Source organism: Hemicordylus capensis, chromosome 1 (genome assembly GCF_027244095.1).
Source record: "Hemicordylus capensis ecotype Gifberg chromosome 1, rHemCap1.1.pri, whole genome shotgun sequence".
NCBI classification, from domain to species: domain Eukaryota; kingdom Metazoa; phylum Chordata; class Lepidosauria; order Squamata; family Cordylidae; genus Hemicordylus; species Hemicordylus capensis.
This window is the reverse complement of record NC_069657.1, coordinates 124,084,776-124,093,006: the sequence shown is the minus strand read 5'-3', so window position 1 is coordinate 124,093,006 and position 8,231 is coordinate 124,084,776. Positions and strand designations below refer to the sequence as shown.

Below are 8,231 nucleotides of genomic sequence, written 5' to 3'. Positions count from 1 at the left end.
AATAGAGGGTATTTGTCTTATTAACTTGAATGACCAGAAGCTGTTCTTCCGGGGGCCATCCAATAGCTGCTTTCAGACATAGCATGCAACTCTGGGTTGACAAACCCAAGGATAAATCTGGAAGCCGGGAATCATCCCACAGATGATTGCTGAGCCATGGCCCAGCAACCTCCAGTTTCAGGGCAGCAAGCCACTCCCTCCCCCTAGTCCGCTGAAGCTGCACCCCAGCAAGCTCCCTAGCACTCATGTTGCCAGACTCTGGGCAGGTCATCAGCACACCGGCAGGGCTGCAACCATTGTCCATGATTTTCAAGGGGGCATGCCAAGCATGATCATGCCTTTTTGGCATCAGGCGGCTACCTTCGGGAGGGAAAGGGCATTTAAACCCCTCCATCAAGGCCATGCAGTCTCGCACAAGTAGAACTATTGGTATCAAGGATAGCAGAGGGGCACTAGTTTTCTGTTACTCCAGGAAGGAGGGAATATGTATATTGGGATGGGCAAAGGATCCTGGGGTTTGGTCCATCATGACAAAGGGTGGTCTTGTGATGGTAGACCCGGTGCAAGCCATCCAGGAAGCTCCAATGCACTCCTGCCCTCATTGCTGGTTTGCCGGCCGGGGATTAGCCTTCTCATCAAAGGGCCAGTCCACTGGGGAGGACTGGAGGCTCCATGAGCTTTGGTTTTCTGTCAGACTGTGCCATTATGAGATAGCCCATCCAACCATAGAGGACCCCACCAATGTGGGCCCCAAGTATCTCTGTTTAACAATAGAGCTCACACTACATGCCTTCCACTCTCCACTCCACCCTTACAGACTCCCAAGAAGTCCAGGCCACTCTGTGTGACTGGGCACTTCCAGTTGGGCAGAATTGTGTCTCCTAACAAAAATTCAAAATTCCCAGGTTGGCCGTGGCAATGCAGCGTACGTAGATCGGCTTCTGCAGGGAATCCTCGGTGAGGGGAGGCATTGTTTTTTTCATTCCCTGCCAAGCCGGGTGGCAGTGCTGGGCAAATAAAAACATGCATATGTGCTATGGGGCGATCATACTGCCAGAGGGAGTGCTTTGCCTCCTGCTATCTGGCAGTCACCAGGACTGTGTTGCTGGAGGTACTGCTGGAGTATCCTTCCCCACAGCTTGTGAGGATCTAGTAACCTGGCTGGGCAGCAATAGCCCTCTGGCCCGCATGCGTGTTTCCATGGCCTCTCATTCTCATGATAGAGTGGTCCGCTCTGGAGCACCATCCATCCTTATCACTTAGGAAGATTCTCTCATGTGATTGGATTGAACAATGCTCCAAATGGTCAGTTCTTCTCATGAGTAATGCCACAGAGCAGGGGCATAACTACTATTAGGCAAGGGGAGGCAGTTGCCTGGGGGCCCCACTGCCTTGGGGGCCCCCCAGAGACACCTCACATGACTCTCCATTGCCCCCTGCCCCGTCCCAAGTCCCCTCAGCCACTTGCCCTGTTCGCCCTCTCTCCTGCTTGTCCTCCTGGCCGGCAATCTAAGCAGCAGACAAGCTGCCTGCAAAGAGCTCCTTCCCCCCCCCCCCCCCGCCTCTCAGCTGATCGGCGGGTGGGCGGGGCTTCCAGGGAGGCCTCCGATTAGGCCTCCGTGAAGCCTGAACTGGAGTAGGCTTGCAGGGAGGCCCCAAGGAAGGAAGGAAGGAGGCAGGCAGGCAGAGTGGCCCCCACAGCTCTCTGCAGCAGACCCTCTGCCCAGCCCAGCATTTGCCAGGTAGAATGTGAACTCCTTTTTGTGGTCACCCCCCTCCCGCCCATATATAGGGATCTGCTTGCCATAGGGCTTTGATATGGGTGGAGGGGGGAGAGACTGAGAAGTCTCTGAATATTTCATTTAAAACAGCTTGGAAAATTTGCTGGCTTAAAAAAAAAAAACTATCTAAAAAGTCCTATAAGTGGCTTGTTTCATGGCAGAAAATTATAAAAACTTCTGGAACAAACAATATTATATTGATTTATTCATTGATTGATTTATAAATGCACTTATGCTCAAGTTGTTTTGCAATCCAGAAGGTCTGAATGAGAACTGTGACGCATGTGTGGTGCTTTTATTCTATTTTATTTTTCTTGTGTGTGAACTGCTCCCCAATAACTCGGAGGGACTTTAGGGTCAATCTGGCCAACATGTGAATGCAGCACCTCCATTGCAGAGGAGATGTGTGTTAAAGGGCTTTAAAAGGCTCCTGTGAAAAACCTCCTGCAATCAAACTTTACTGAATTTGTTCAAAATTCTGAGAAAACATACATAGGCTCACACTGCATGGTTGAGAGTCTCCTTTGCTAATCTGCAGCGAGGGTCCCATTTTAATAATTAGTGTTTCTAGTGTGTTCTAGGCATTAAAAGTAGCACAAATATATAGTACTCAATGTCTATCACTATATATTGTGAAGTGTGTGTGTGTGTGTGTATTCAGTGAAATGTATTTCTAGGCAGCATACTTATTTTGAAATATCAGACTTAAATCCTTGGGGGCCTGGGGTGTGCGGAGGCCCTGGACTTTGAGTGGGGGGGGGGGGCGTTTCAAAATCTCATCTCTGGGCCCACTCCAACCTTGCTACCCCCCTGCCACAGAGTGCATGTTTGCATCCAAGAGGAAGGGATTGAGCCCCACTTCCCCTACAAACTTGTACAAAAAAAATAGAGTAGTACCACTCAATAATTCAAAAGGCCACCTTTTCACACAGAATCTCTCTCCCCTGGCATGAGCTCTCAGTTGTTGTGGAACAACTGAGCTATCTGGTTCCTTGTATAACCGGGACTCCATGTGCTTGTGCAAATACTTCTGCAGCCCTATATTTGTGGAGAGCTCTCCTGCTGTGCCTGTCTTGTCATCCCCAGCTTTTGTTGTGCAGATTGGGAAAGGCGGGAAGCATAAGACATAATGGAAAGTGGAGTTTTCACAATATGGTTTTCTCCCTCTGCATTCACTGGAGATTGGAATGCAGCACTGTGGCATCCCCATTGCATGCACTGGAGATTGGGATGCAACAATACAGCACCCCCATTGCCAAGCAATGTTAGTAGGAGTGCTGAGACCGTATTGGGCGGGGCAACTGATTGGAGAGTCGGCCAGTAAGTAGTGCGGCAAGCATAGAGCTGACTCATTTCTGGGCTTGTCAGAACTGCCATCTGTATGGTTTTGGGAGCCGGCACAGCACAGCACAGGTTACAGCGGCCACGGAAGTTGGGCAACACAATGCCGCCTTCAAACCTAAGGTACGATCAGAAAAATACTACAAACTGAAGGTTCATATTACAGCTTGAGCTCGCAAACGTCAGATTGCTTGTTGCAAAATCATGGTTTCACACATTTGAACGACCACAAAATCGGACCTCTGCTTCATTTGCCTCCAGTTTGGTGTTATGTGAGAAGGCAACCAGTGCCACGTTGCAATCAATTGCAGAATGCCTTGCTGCTGAGTTTCCTGCTCCAGGAACTATTACCAAAAGTAGAAGTGAGAGCGATCGTATGTGTGTACCCACAAATTGGCAGGTAAGGAACTAGTGAGCTTAACTCCACGCTCATAAGGCTCTTTTAAAAGTAAAAGATACCCCGTCCTTGTCCATTTACATTTTGTTAAGGCCTTTAATATGTATTTCATCCCTTGGCAGAAATCGCCCCTCCTCCAAGCAACATAACAATAAGTGGCCTATGCCACCCATGACTTTCCCGTCTACTTAAAAACAAAGAAGACTTTGTTTCTTCCCAAGATGTTTCTTTGGTTTTCTCTCCCTTGACCACAGCATTCATTGAGAGGCTATAATGGTAAAGTACTAAATTAATGCCATGCAGTCATTGCACTCTGCCTGCTAACTCAGAAGGGATCCTGGAAAAGCCCCACCATTGCCCATGTGCTGTTCCCTATATGTGCTGGCTGGAGTAGAGCACACCATGGAGACACACCAGGAGGTCACAAAGCAGCAATATGTGCCAACAAACCTCCTCTCCACTTCATGCTTGCTAATCATCGAGTCTGGGGTCTACATTTGAAGGAACGAGGCCAGTTCTTAGTGATTCTAATACAAAAATGATTTCACTTTCACTTCTGACTGTCCAATGAGTTCTGCCACTGGAAAATCAGGGCCAAGACATCCACATCTGGCTTTAGGTGTTCAGTTTGAACTTTTAAGGGTTGCAAAATGAACACTATTGAATTGGCACCATTGGCACCTGGGGATGGGAATGCTCCAAGCATTCAGAACACAGCAGGTTAAAGAGGCAACATTGTGGCATTTTTTAAAAGTACATCTAAATGTAGCATGTGTAATATGGTTGTGGTACAATCTCTACAAAGACAATCACGGGGCTCTGTGGTCACCAGGAGTCAACACTGACTCGAAGGCACACTTTACCTTTACAATCTCTGAACTGTGTTATTCAGTAGTAGGGAAAATTCAGTGTGCATACATGTAGAAGCACTTTCCTGCCAGTAAAGTCCCAGGTCATGCTAATGCCACTAATTATTTGGTAAATCTGCTCTCTAAAGTGGGATAAAGATGATTGTAATTAGTCAATGAGTGGAGGCTGGTGTGCGCAGTAGGTAGTCCAAGACATCCATCCATCCATATTGTTAAATTTATATAACGCCTTTCATTAAAAACAATCCCAAGGTGATGCCTGTCGCAGGGTGTCATATGTTGCTTCTCCTCATATGCACCTTCCTCCCCATTTTTTCAAGTGGCCACAGCAAAAACCATCATTCGATTCCATGCGCCTGTGTGCACACACGCTCACCTCTGCCGCCTCTTCCCTTGCAACAGCTGCCAAGTGCTGCACATGCTGTCCTACACCTCTTCTCTTGCCACTGGGCTGATAAGGAGAAGGAAATACAATTCACAATCAACCCAGCAGTGCATGAGGGAGGAGGCTGTTCCCATTCCATGCTAAGGTAGGTGGTGGTGGCAGCAGCAAGGAGAAAACAGCTTTTCCTGTGGTTGGAGGTGGCAGAGAATAGTGGGAGGTATTTTGCAGCCCAGCTGGTGCCCCAGTAACCTGCTGCCTGAGGTGACCACCTCTCCTTGCCTCCTGGAAAGACCACCCCGGGTGTGTCCAAAAATATGTGAAGGCACAAGAAAAATGCACAGATGTGTTACAGCAACGTTCACTATGTGCATGAATGATATAAGATGGAGTGTTCATGCACTCCACCCTGATCAGGAGCACACTAACTAGCTATATCACCATGCTCTTTCTGCTCTCCCTGCATTTATCATTCATCTGGAGAGGCAAGCTCTGGACAGATAGCAATGTCACACCCCTGCAAACCCTCTGTCCAGGCGCAGGCTGAATACTTGAACAGATGAACTGTCCAAATGTGGATTAAACCCACAATTGAGAAATCCTTGTATTCCCATCATACATAATTAAGTAGCAAATACTCAGAATACAAGTAATTTCTTCAATATAACTTTGAATACTGAGAATAAACCCTGATTTTAATGAAACTAGAGCAAAATGCTACAACAAAATCAATTTTTATGTTACCAGAAAAGTGTTTCCTTAAAAACTGTGGGCAATACATATGAAATAACACAATGGAAAAGTGACTAAAAGAAAAGTATCAATATTGGCTGTTCAAGGGAATTTAGTAAGACGCAAGATCAAGGAAGCAATGTTCATAGCCTCTGGAGGGGGCGGTTTATAAATGTAATTAATAACAACAACAACAACAACAACCCCCAGTGAGGCACTACCTTGGCGTGATTGTGGGGCTTGCGTGCTCTGAGGAAGGTGAGAGCTATGCCAGAGGTCCAACCATACTGGACAGGTCTCACCAGAGGAGCCAGACAAAGAGTGCCTCTCCCATCAACAATATGGTGAGACGTAACTTTAATAAATTTATACCGGATCGGTCATCGCCCGGGTCAACAAGGACCGCGCCAGGTGCTGGAGTCCCTAGACATCTGGTGGCAAGTGGGCAACAGGACTCAGGATCTTCAGTTGAGCAACCAGGGCTGAAGACACCAAAGTTACTGGAAGAAACGTCACTTAACCGAAAAAAATATACGAAAAATGCCAACAAGGAAATAATGATCTGCTATTACAAGTCTAGTCCAACTAGAAGAGTTGGTAATCCCAGCAGGTTACTGGGGCACCAGCTGGGCAAAATACCTTATTTAAAAAGAATGTACCAGATTTGGAAAGAGAAGCATCCAGATACAGAAATAACAGAACAAAGGCTAGCAGACCAGAGAAGATTCATAATAAGAAATAAAGTATTCACAGGAGTTGAGGTGGAAGAACTGCAAAGAGCAACACAGGCTCAAGATATGGAAGAAGAATTACCACCAACTGAAGCAGTTGCTCAGGCGCAGGTGGAGGAGGTGTTGGAAATAGAGGATGCCACTGTTGCTGAACTGTTTCAAAATCAAAACCAGGCAACCACCCCTTTGCCTTCACCTCAAAAACCCGTTTAAGAGAAAAGCAAAACCCAAAAACCCGTTTAACAGAAAAGCAACAAGAACGAAAGCAAAAAAACAACTGAGCACATGAACCAAACAACCACCAGGGTTCAACTTCCAGTGCTAAAAACACTTGCCAAAAAACAACTTGCTCAGGCGTTAAAAGATACAAATGCTGCACTTGCAGAAATAACAACCAATAATTTGCAAGAAACAAACCAACTAATGTACAGTGCAGCAACAATAACAACACAAGAGCTCGGATATAAGATCAGTGGACCTGTAAAAAAAGAAAGTAGTACATCACCTAAATGGAAGATTAGAGTAGAAAATAAAATCTCCAGGCTTAGATCAGATGCTAGTAAATTGAAAGATATGAAAGACAAGAAGCTGAAGAATGAAAACACCAAACAGTATCTGATCCAAAAATACCACCTAGATTCAAGGAAAATTAGAGAAGTCCTGGAAATAATAAAGCAGCAAATAACAACAGTGTCAAAGAAAATTAGCAGATATGAAGCCAGAACTACACAACACAGGCAGAATCTCCAATTCCAGTCGAATCAGAGACCTTTCTACCAAAGCATAGAAGGAGAAACTGCAGGAAACCTAGAAACACCAAATAAAGAAGAAACAGTGCAATTCTGGGGAAAATTATGGGACAATCCAATAGATTAAAATAAAAAAGCAGGCTGGAGGAAAGAGGTCAAAAAATGTAACCAACAAATGCAAGATCTAATAATAACACAGAATTAATAAGTGAAAGAGCAAAGAAAATTAAAAATTAGACTGCACCAGGCGACGATGAACTGCATGGCTTTTGGCTTAAACACCTAACAAGCCTTCATAAACAACTATCAAAACAGTTCAATCACATTTTGCAAGGAGGTGATATTGAACATTGGCTAACAACTGGGAAAACTCATCTCATCATGAAAGACCCAACAAAAGGTGCAGTTCCAAGTAATTATAGACCGATAACCTGCCTGCCAACCATCTTCAAATTATTAACTGGAATAATAGCAGATGAAGTCATGCAACACTTATTAACTAACAAACAGCTTCCAGTTGAACAGAAAGGAAATTGCCCGAACACTAGAGGCACAAAAGACGAGTTGCTGATTGACAAAATGATTTAAGAAAATTGCAAGAGAAGAAAAACCAATCTAAGTGTTGCATGGATTGACTACAAGAAAGCCTTCGATTCATTGCCTCACACATGGATACTAAAATGTTTAGAAACTACTGGTGTCAGCAAAAACATTCAGATATTTATTTTAAAAAGCAATGAGCATGTGGAGTACACAGTTAACAATCAATGGCGAGACACTTGGACAGATTAGCATTAGAAGAGATATTTTCCAAGGGGACTCACTATCCCCTCTGTTGTTTGTAATCGCCATGACTCCACTTTCACAAATACTAAACAAAACAGGCCTCAGATATCAAACATCTAAAACATCCAGTAAAATCAGCCATCTGCTGTACATGGATGATCTGAAGTTGTATGGAAAGTCCCAGTCAGAAATCGAATCACTGCTAAACACTGTCTTAGATGAAGCAGATGAAACCGTGGACTACCTAATCAGCAGTTGTAAAAAGATCGCACAGACTGACTACAAACAAAGGCATGACAAGGTAGCAGGGATGATACACTGGAACATCTGCAAAAAATATAAGCTACCTGTAGCCAAAAATTGGTGTGACCATAAAATTGAAAAAGTTGAAGAAAATGAAGATGTAAAAATATTATGGGACTTCCAACTACAAACAGACAAACATCTGCCACACAATACACCA

At 44.9% G+C, this 8,231-nt stretch overlaps 1 long non-coding RNA gene across 1 annotated transcript in view; it reads left to right on the top strand.

Annotated features, from left to right (window-relative positions):
• Positions 1-1,625: 1,625 nt before the first annotated feature.
• LOC128339252 (uncharacterized) overlaps positions 1,626-8,231 on the top strand; it is a 58,080-nt gene continuing 51,474 nt past the window's right edge. Inside the window, exons 1-2 of the long non-coding RNA XR_008312926.1 lie at positions 1,626-1,742; positions 3,384-3,522. This is a non-coding gene — a long non-coding RNA (uncharacterized LOC128339252). The remainder of the gene's footprint in view (positions 1,743-3,383; positions 3,523-8,231) is intronic.